We start from the raw sequence: 11,310 nt of genomic DNA on the forward strand, positions 1-11,310 counted from the left end.
TCTTGATGGCAATTTACTAAGGGAAACGCGAAAAAGGGACAGACCCTGGTCCTGTCGCCAGTTTCGAATAAAATATGGGAAGATGGCGTCTGGTATTTTCAGAAGCAGAAGGACGCTTGTGTGTGGACAGGGGAAGGAACAGGAGGGAGGCAGGTGGGAGAGGCGGGGACCCCAAGAGCTCGCGGGGGACGGCCCTGTCGGCCCGGGCTCTGTCCCCGGGGCTCGTGGGTCGCGCTGGAGTCAGAGCAGGCCTGACCAGCCTCATATGGGCAGCACTCGGGGCCGTTGTGCAGAGAACAGGACCTCAGCGGAGATGAGGCGGGAAGCCGGGCCCAGTCCCTGAGCCCCCGGGGCTTCTGGAGCTGCGGCCGCCGGCCACAGGTGCACTGAGGCCTGGCTGAGCAGGAAGGAGCAGCTTGGAGGTGAAAAGGCTCCGTACCCGGAGATTTCTACAAATGGCTGTGGACAGGACACCCACAGCTGAAAACCAGCTAGGGTTGTGCTTGGCTGGCTACGCTCGGAGCCCCCACCGGACCGCCAGGAGCCGCCCAGCCGGACGGCGGCCTTCGGCGCTCCTGGCTCGGCGAAGCTGGCTCCCCGCAGACGCACGCTGATGGAGCCGCACCCCTTCCCGAGGCCAGGCCCGGCTCCAGCCCGCCCCGGCCCGCGGCCCAGGAACCGGTTCCTCCGTGTGCACCGTGGGAGTGAGGAGCACGTCAGGTGGGACCGTCCACGACGGGCCTTCCTGTGTGGACAGGGGCCTTCCAGGAGGTCAGGGCCGCATGGACGGGCCAGGCACACCCTCACTCTGGGATACCGCTTCCGTCAGCGCACACTCCATGCGACTCCGGGCTCTGGTAGGTGGCAAGCCGCCCACTCACGACGTCCGGGCTCCGGCGCCCACCTGGCTGCCCGTGCACGACCCTCAGGCGCCCTGAGGACCACGCGCTTTGTACTTCTCCCGTGGACAGCTCGCGGGCGTGAGTCCAAACTTTGGCCACAAACTCACAGCCAACAACAGAGCAGGTCAGTGGGACACAGGAATCTGAGTAGACGTGGCCCCGCGCCACCAAACACTGGGACAGAAGCCACCGCAGTTGCCACGGGGAAGCGGGCGTTTGCAGGATGTGCTGAGCTCCCGGGCAAGACTGGTGGCAAGCGTGACCTGAGGGAGACGCTTCTTCTGGGGAAGGGAGGTCAGGGTGGGCCGGCCCCCGACGCCCCCACGTCTGGGTGCGCGCGGTTCCGGGGGGCGTGTGGCTGTAATATTCATAAATCTGTTCCGAAACGTAAACACGGTGATTGTGCCTCCGTGAGATATTAATATCTTAATGAGTCTGTGCTATTTGTTTATGTAAATGGGTAATAGGATCTCTACAGGGGCCAGATATAATATCACAGTCTGGTAACTCAGGGACTGCTATTAGACACCCGCAGATACGATGTTGTTGGGGAAACCAAGTCCAGAGCCATGGTGGCGTGGTCACCAGCTCAGGGGGGACTCTCCCTCTCCGTGCCTCTCTGGCCCCATGGATGCCCCCCGCTCCTGGCACCCGCGCCCCGGGAGGCAGGACCAAGGCTGTGCACAGAGAAAGGTCCCGCTCTGGGCAGCCCGGACCCCGGGGCCAGGCGGGGGTCACGGGCCCGACCGACCAGTGCTGCAGGACCCACAGACCTGTGTCCGCCAGACAAGACAGGGCCCGGGAAAACAGATGGCCTGGTCATGGCCCCGCAGGGGGGTGACGGGGATCCTGCCGTGTGACTCATGGCCGGCGGGCCCACGGTCTGCTGTGATACGTGGCAATGGGACCTGTCTTGCTGGAAGGCTCCCCAGGACAGTTGCAAGCAGTAAGAGCCCTCAGGCCCGCGGCAGAGCCCGGGGTTTGGAGCTGGCCCTTGGGCCCTCAGCACAGGGGTCCCCCCACCCCCACCCCATGCGCCTGCGGGCCTGTTGGACCTCCCCGGTCCCCTCCGCTCCCCCAGGGCAGGGAGGCTCTCGGCGGTGCGCCCTCCTCGGCCTCCTGCCCCTGCCCACCCTGCCGCCTTGCTCTGCCCCTCAGAGAGGAGGATCCTGTCACCCCAACCCAGCCTGTCCCACCCAGGCCCCAGAGGTCGCTGGGTGATTGCTTCCTTGAGTTGCAATCACCTAAAGTTAAAAAGAGAAAGAAAAGGAAACAAAACACCCCTCTGATTAATCTGAGGCTGACAGGACTCGTAATTAAACTCTGGAGATGCGTAATCCTTCACCAAGAGATCCTTCCATCCCTCAGCTGCCACGGGGTGCGTGCAGAGGGGGCTCTGCCACCAGCCGGGGATGGCAGCCCCTCGTGGCCGCGCCCCTCGCCCCCCGGGGTCCCGGCTCCCCCTGAGGTGACAGCGGGCTCTCGCCTGCACTGCTGACCTTTAGAGCCGGGGCGTTGCTTGTCCCGCGGGATGTCGGTCACCCAGAAACACCCCCCACTGAGTCGTAACAACCAAAAATGTCCCCCGGCATTGCCAAGTGTCCCCAGGGGCAACATCTCCCAGGCCCCAAGGCGTCCTCCCCTCTCCTGCCTCCCATCTCTCTGTCCTCTTGCCTCGTGATCAGGGAGGCACATACATGGGAACGTTTCTTCGTGAGGCTGACTCAGCTCCGGCCACAAACGTGTGCACGGGGGCACACACAGCTCTTCTTCCCTGAGCCTCGGTGTCCCTACCTGTAAGATGGGTGAGGCTGTCCGCTTTGCAGAGCTAAGACAAAAGTTAGCTGACAGGTGCACGGAAACTTCTGGATCGCAAAGTGCCCCACGGACTGAATGTGCCCCAAAGTCATAGGTGGCAGCTCTGACCCCCCAGCGGGACGGGCTCAGGGGGCAGGGGCCTCGGGAGGAGATCAGGCAGGAGGGTGGAGCCCCATGATGGGGTCAGTGCCGCACCTACAGCTCAGGAAGAGAGCCTCACCGGACCCCGGCGTCCAGATGGTGGGAAGCTCTGGCCGGTGGCACCTGTCGGGGCTCATGCACTGACCAGGACGGAGAGTGGCTGCATCCTAGGTGTGGCCCCTTCTCATTCAGGAAGTTGGCGCTCAGGCCCTGCAGGGCGCTGGGGCGCCCAGACTAGCGGGGGTGGCCCTCAGGAGCCTGCAGGCACAGGCGCTCGCCCCTCGCTGGACAGGTGGTTATTGCCCGGCTGCCGGGGGGTCCTCTGGCTGCACCAGGACCGAGCTCTGGGGTCACTTCTGGGGTGACTTCCGCTCGCCTGCCTTCCTCTCTCAGGCTCCTGCGCTCTACAACCAGGCAGCCACAGGGTGGAACTCGGGCTTGGGCACCCAGCTCGGCGTGTCCCGACCTCCCCTCTCCCCCGCTCTCCGGACTGCCCGCCTGTGTGATAAACCCAGGGCTCATCATCATTGAGTATTTCTGTTGTGTTGTCTTTTCCATGTTTATTTGTGAGCTACAGTGTGAAACGGTTACTAATTCAGATTTTTACTGTGGATAAACAAATACAGAAAATTAACAGATGTGTTTTGCAGATGTACTTAACAAAAATAACATCCCTCGTGATGAGGAGAAGCATCCTCCAAGGCTGAGCCACCCGGAGGCTCTGAGCGCCTCTGGACGCCCTTCCCGGCTCTCAGGGTGGGAATCTGAGTGCACGGGGGAGAGGTCTTTCTTACTGCAGACGCCAGAGCTGCTGGCGGGCATGACCCAGGGGGCAGAGGAGGCAGCAGGTGGGGGACCAGCGGGGGCCACAGCTCACCGGAGCCCCCACTGTGGAGAGAAGGAAGCAGGAAGACCCCGGAGCAGATCGGGAAGTCACACGGACCACAGCATGGATTTCGGGATGCACCAGGGACGACTAGACCCACAGGGATTTGATCCCAGGAACGGAAAGTGGGACACGGCCACCTGTGACACGCAACCCCCCCACCAGGGGGTCATGTCTCTCCACCCCCATTCAAGAAGCCTCACGGTTGTGGGGTGGGGGGGGTTGCTGGCCAGGAAAGGGATTCGGGGAAGGGGATCTGACAGGGGTGCCCCACGCTGTCCTTTGCAAACCGCTCACCCTTCCCTTGAGCTGGTCTGAGTCCCTGTCTAACCCTCGCAGCCAGAAGGGCCCTGCCCAGAACCACTGGCCCGATGACGCGGGCTGCAGGGCGCCCTATTCTCCCTCTGCCCGGGTGGGAGGGCCGCGTGCGGAACCCCCATGGCGCCAGATGCTGCAGGGCCCAGGCCTCTGGGGAGAAAGCAGGCTCCGCGTCCTGCAGGCGGCTCTCCCGTGCGGTGCTGGGGCAGGTCCCGGCCGGGCGGCAAGCCCGCTGTGGTCATGAGGGTCCGTCCCTTCATGTATTTGGGTGTTTGCACGTGGACGTTTGCATTTCACTTGTATGTTTATTCTATTTATAAAAAATGTGCTAGAGTCTACTAACTTTAACAAGGAAACACGTGGAACTTTTCTGTTCTTCTGCTAAACAGGAAACACAAATCTTGTGCCATTGGTTTTTCTTCTCTGGGTCTGTTTTCCACAGACATCAGGTCCCTCCCCAACCTTCCCGAAATGACCGAGCCCCTGCACATATAACGCTCACACACACCTACACACACATGCACACACATGCACACTTACATGTGTGTGTACCCATGCACACACGTGCAGTGTGCACGCTCCTACACGCACACATATGTGCAGTGCACACACTCCCACACGCACACACATGTGCAATGAGCACACACCTACAAACATGCGTGCCATGAGCACACACCTACACACACACATGTGCCGTGAGCATGCTCCTACATGCACACGTGCTGTGAGCACGCTCTTACACATGCACACATGTGCAGTGAGCATGCTCCTATACCCGAAAATGTGTGGTGCACATGATCCTACACACACACACACGTGCAGTACACACGGTCCTACACGCACACATATGTGCAGTGCACACACTCCCACACACGTGCCATAAGCACACACCTACACACACACGTGCAGTGAGCACGCTCCTACACTCACATAAACACGTGCAGTGCTCACGCTCCCACACACACACGTGCTGTGAGCACAATCCTACATGCACACGTGCTGTGAGCACGCTCTTACACGTGCACAGATGTGCAGTGAGCATGCTCCTATACCCACACGTGTGGTGCACATGATCCTACACACACACACACGTGCCATGAGCATGCTCCTACATGCACACATGCTGTGAGCACGCTCTTACATGTGCACACATGTGCAGTGAGCATGCTCCTATACCCACACATGTGTGGTGCGTGTGATCCTACACACACACACGTGCAGTACGCACGCTCCCACACACACACGTGCTATGAGCACGCTCCTACATGCACATGTGCTGTGAGCACACTCTTACACGTGCACACATGTGCAGTGAGCATGCTCCTATACCCACACATGTGTGGTGCGCATGATCCTACACACACACACACGTGCAGTGAGCACGCTCCCACACACACACACACATGTGCAGGGCACATGCTCCTACATGCACACACACGTGCAGTGAGCACACTCCTACATGCACACGTCTTTCCCTCCTGGGCCTAGACAGCCGTCCCTTCGACACCTGCAGTGAATGAACGAAAGGCCTTTCTTCCTCAGCATGCAAGTCTGGTCCTGGGGAGGAAACGCTCTGTACAAATTTTATTTCTTCTTCCATGAAAGGAGACATAGCCCATAGGAATAATTTAATTTGCCTTTTCTTCAGAAGTGACTGTTACACAGAGGAAGCTTTCTTCTCATCTAATTTTACCCAAAAATAAAATAAAAGACTCAAAGAATATTAGAACTAAAAGGGAAGGGTTTAGTTCAACCCCATCTGATACTTGGGGGAGGGATGGGGATGGTAGGTTCAATGCTGCCTTCTGAACGGGGTGGGGGCCCGGGAATGGGGGTGGGGGCCCGGGAGTGGGATGGGTGTCAGGGACAGATCAGGTCCCAGTGTCCTGGGGTGACATTCCAGGGGGAGGAGACAGATAGCGAGTGAACAGATACGTGCAGGAGGGACTATTTTGTGAGTGATTTATCTTCAATGAAGATAAGCCAGCATCATTTGATAAACAGGACAGTTAGGCCACTGGTCTCGTGTTCCTCTTACGTGTTGGTGGCATTAGGATCTTTGCACGGAAATCTCTGAGTGCCCCTCGGATCACTTCTGAAGCCCGAGTCCGGGCGTGAATTACGGGCACAGAGGCACGAGCCCCTGTGGCGCTTGACGCACAGGGTTCAGGGGACTCTCACCACCTCCTGTTCTCTGGAATTGCGTCCACGGAAAGGACTCCCTCCCCAGAGTCTGCTTTCCTGCCGCGGCGCAGAAGATCTGTCCCACCCCGTCTCAGCGGGAACCTCGCCTCCCCTCCTGTCCTCCCTACTCCGGGCGAAGGTTCGCACCTGTGCTCCCACCACAGTGTCCCACTCGGCCAGGACGAAGGGAGCAATTACGGGAAGGTGCCTGGGGCTGGGGCAGCTGTCCCTGGTGGGCGGACAGTGGGGGTGCCAGTCAGGGGGGCGAGTGACGAATACCACAAGCTGGCCGCTTAAACGTTCTCAGCCCCGCATCTGAGATCAGGCGTGGACGGGGCTGGATCCTCCTGAGGCCCCTCGGCGTGCACGCAGCGTCTCCCCCTGCGTCCTCGTGTGGCCGTGCCAGTGTGCGTGTCTGTGTCCTACTCTCTAGAAGACTGGCTCAGGTTGGCTCAGGCCCACCCTCGTGACCTCATTTTACCTCGGTCTCCTCTATGGAGACCCCGTCCCCGAGTGCAGTCCCGCTCCGTCCTGGGGGTTAGGACTCCTCACGTGACCTGGGGGCCTGCAGCTGAGCCCCTGACGGTGGTGCGTTCCCGGCCGTCAGTCCTCCCGCCGCACACCCGTGCCGCGGACGATGGATGAGGACACACCTCTCGGATGACCAGACTTTGGGCAGAAAGGAGAGGGAGTGGCCAGGGGAGCCGCTTAGGAGGATGGTCAGGGGTGGCTCAGGGAACAAGGAGTGAAAAGTTGACTCCACAGTGGGACTCCGGCTTCCTGCGCTTGGTGCGCCCTTCTCGGACCTGCTTTTGGGCAGAAAATGTGCATTTGGGGCCACGCACAGGGGTGGACTGCCAACACCTGTCTTCGCTCCATCATTTTCCATCATCGCTGACGATTTCTGCAGCGTCCTGACCGCCCCGCGCCGGTGTGGACGCACCATCTACCCCCCACGCACCCCCTCCAGCCTGAGCCCCAGCCGCCATGCCTCCACGGCGCTATCTGCCTGCCCCGTTCCGAATCCCGGAGCTGAGGCCTTCCCAGTCCCGAACCATCCCGACGGGATGAATGTTCACTTTTCCGCAACAGACTGGCACCGTCCTAGGCTTCCGGTTTTTCTAACCTGGCAAAATGGCCTATTCCCTGCCTTTCATCCTCTGCGTTCATGCAGGACAGCTCAATCTGACCACGCTTAAGGTCTAGGTCCACGCTTAAGGAAGAGCACGTGTGCCGTCAAGCAGATCACAGATCTGACACCTTCTCTTCCAGATCTCTCCGTGCTGCGGCCAAGGCGGCTTTATCAGCGTAATTGAGGGGGGCACATACATTCATCACGCATTCTTCCAAAAGTGGTTTTCAAGAGTAAAATAGATATAATTTATGTGGAGTCGCGTCCCCCGCTGTTTGACTGACGGGCACAAAAGCAGTACCGTCTCTCTGCAGCTGCATTATAAAAGGGTCCTGGGGCTAATGCATCCCCGGGGTCCCCAAAGAACATACAAATGAGCATATGATGAAATCAGCCGCAGCGTCCCTGCCCGTACCACCGTCCCCAGCGCTGTCTCCTCACATTTATCTGCTCCATTTCCACGGGACGCTCAAGGGCACACAGCCTGCTCAGTCCCCTGCACCCCCTTTCCTGCTCAGAAGCCCCCCAACCCTCCAAGGGGCCTCCTCCCTCCGCTCACCTGCTGCAGCCAGCACCGACCCTTAGGGCACAAATCGGGCTCCCTGCCACGGCGCAGAGAGCTGGTGGCCCTCATCCGACGTCTCCTGATGGCATCACTGTGTGATCGACACCTGCTGCTGCCCCCGACCTGGGTCACAAGTGCCCCGAGGGCAAGACCCCGTGCTTGGCCCCAGCCGTTCCAGCTGCGGGCGCCCGGGCGGTGAGGGCGCTCCACGGCCCACCGTCAGCTGCCGCCCAGCCCAGCAGCCTCATGTGTCTGTGCAGACGTGTCCCAGCAGACCCCACTGGCCGGCCCCCCAGGCCCCCAGGAGGGAAGGGCCTGCGGAGGCCTCCCCCCTGGAGGGCCCTCACCAAGCCGGTTCCAGAGCCGGGGGCTCAGCAGGGAGCAAAGCCGGAAAAGTCTCAGAGCCCTGGTACGTGCCCCTGCGTGGGCTCTGTAATAACATCAAGTTCCCATATATTTTATTGCCTACATGATTGCCATGCTCTATCAACACCAGATCATAAATAACCGGCATCAGTACCCCAGTGACGGCAAGAACACAAACCAGCACCCAACCCCGGACAAGCGGGGGAGAGAGAACGCTGCACGCAGCCTGGGGCCCGGGTCCTGAGCCCTGAACCCCGCGTCTGGCAGTGTAGACACGGCCAGCAAGGGCCTGCAAGGGAAACCCGCTCACGAGTTCCACGTAAAACCCTTGTCCGTTCCCCGTTTCTCCCTTTCCCCTGAATTATTGCAACAACCCCCATTGGCGAGAGCAGTGACCACCCCATTTTATTTATTTATTTACTTATTTAATTTTAAAGTAATGTCTATGCCCAGTGTGGGGCTCAAACTCACAACCCCGAGATCAAGGGTCGCACGCCCCCTTGGCTGAGCCAGCAGGGTGCCCCCTATGACCACCCCATTTAGAGATGAGTACGGGGCCGGCTCAGTGTGGTCCCAGGGTCAGCTCTGGCCTTGAGGTCTGGAGGGGAGGAATCAGGCTCCCGTTCGTGTGCCCGTCCCTCCTTCCTCTGTACTGGCCGCCGGACCCAGGACGCGAGCCGCGATCCCAGGGCAGGGCTTCGCGCTCTGTCCCCCGTGCATCCTCCATAAAACAGCGACCCTTCGCTGCCTCCGTCGTTGCTCCAGGCTGAGCTGGGACTGTGTCTCCTCTCCCCACCGCCTCCCTGAGCCTGGCTGGTGCCCGCCGTGGACCGGGGAGCCGTGAACCGAGGAACGGAGTCGTCTGTGAGTGTGCGACCTCGTGGTGGAGGGACTGTTGGTTCCTGCCTGTTTCCCCATGACTCAGAGGAACACCTGATGGACATGACATCAGGACAGAAAACAAGTGACCACAGGGGGAGGGGCGGGAGGAGGGGGCGGGACGGGGCGGGGGAGAGGCAGGAAGAGGGGAGGGATGGGGCTCCGTGGAGGAGCCCCCTGCCTGCACAGGGAAGGCAGTCCGGCCAAGCTGCCCCCCAGCTCTGTCCCCACCTTGTCCGCCCCTTCGGCGCCTCTGGGCTCCTGCGTGTGGACGGGACAGCAGCGAGCTGCCTGCTGCGGGCGGCGGGAACCGTGCTGCTGGCAGCTCAGCTCTATTTAAAATTTTGCCATGTAAATAACTGATAGTCATAAAAAGGAAAATTGCATTTGCTTTGAGTGGGCAGAAGATACATTTAAGTCAGAATGAGGAATATTCTGGGAGCATGGCTTCAGCCCATGAATAACAAAACTATTGCTTTTTTTCCGTGGACTTTCGGGTTGGCAGAGCTGTTTGTCCTTGCAGACCAGTGCGATGTATGATGTTATTTTACCGCAGACGACCCGGCCCCGCGTCGGGGGCAACGCCACCCACCGTGTATCAGTGGTGTTGTCATTAACACTGCAGAATCGGGGACCCGCCCTCAGCCCCCCGCACCAGGAGCCCAGCGCCCGTCCTCCCTGACTGCGGATCTCAGGGTGGATGGCGGGAAACCTGTGTGGTGGCTGGAGCTGCCCAGGAACCCCCAGGCCCCCAGCTACGACCAGATGTGCGCTGGCTTGCTTGTGGCCGTTCTGTGGCGGTAGGCGAGCGTGTATACGGTAACTCTTACCTACTTACTCCGTTAAATACATGTGAAAACCACAACATGGTGAAGTCAGGACCTTCTTCAGGACAGCAGTCTGCAGGCGGTGGGGGACGGACGGGAATCCGCGTCCCCCGTGTGTCTCCCATGTGTCTCCCACGTGTCTCCCGCATGTCCCCTGCATGTCTCCCGCGCGTCTCCTATATGTCCCCTGCGTGTCTCCCGCGTGTCTCCTATATGTCCCCTGCGTGTCTCCCGGGTGTCCCCCAGGTGTCTCCCGTGTGGTGTCTCCCATGTGGTGTCTCCCGTGTGTCCCCCGGTGTCTCAGGTCTGCAGGCAGGACATCTGTCCAGGACTAGCACACGCCCTCTCACCCCTGCGTGCAGAAGGGGGCGGCCGAGTTAAGCCAAGTCTGGGATAAACAGAAAGAAGTCGGCCATCCTGATTCAGGACCACGCGAGACAGAAAGGATTCAAGCCGATGGGAGTCGAAGTAAAGTCATAGGTAAACACGCGAACACACCAACCTCACAACACAGGACCGTCCTGCTGTGGCGGGAAGCGGACTCCAGGGCACCGGCTGAGCTGGGGGCCCGCTGGGGCCCTGCTGAGCACAGAGGTGCAGGGCCGGGCTACCCCGGGCGGTGCAGGGCCAGGACCGGGCTGGGGCAGCTGAGCAGGGATAGAAGGCCTTCTGCAGGTGGGGGCACCCGAGGGAAGGACACCCATGCCCAGTCCCGAGGCAGGCCACTCGCTCCAGGACCGCGATGTCGGGGGACCCTCCAGGAAACGAGGGAGCAGAGGAACCTTCCCCTCCCAGGGCCCGCCTCAGTGCTGCCTGCCTATGGCACGTGGGCCCACGGGCTCTGGAGGGACACAGACGCTGCCCCTTCTTGGTCCCGCTCCTCGTGGAGCACGACGGCGTGAACACTGGAAGTCGGGGGGGGCTCTGGGCCTCCCTGCCCCTCTGGCTAAGCACAGCCACACCCTAAAGCATTTCACCTGCAGCATCAGGGGGGTGGTCTTCCCGTCCATGACCAACAGTGACTCCCGGCCAGGGACACGTATCCCAGAGGGGGCTCTGCTTCTCTGAGCCTCTCCCAAGCTGGGAGACTTCAGATGGCCTCTGACAGCTCGACGTTGGGGTCTAAAAATTTACAGGATTGATCATAAATTTCCACCACTGATTTTTTTTCTTAAATAAGCACTTAAATTTATGGGTCATCATGAAAATCTCTCATCAGATATGAGTCAGAGCCACACAAACGATTAAGCAGGAACTCTAATTTTTAATGAAATAGCTGACCCAGGCTGAGT

Source organism: Phoca vitulina, unplaced genomic scaffold (assembly GCF_004348235.1).
Source record: "Phoca vitulina isolate PV1807 unplaced genomic scaffold, GSC_HSeal_1.0 scaffold19, whole genome shotgun sequence".
NCBI lineage: Eukaryota > Metazoa > Chordata > Mammalia > Carnivora > Phocidae > Phoca > Phoca vitulina.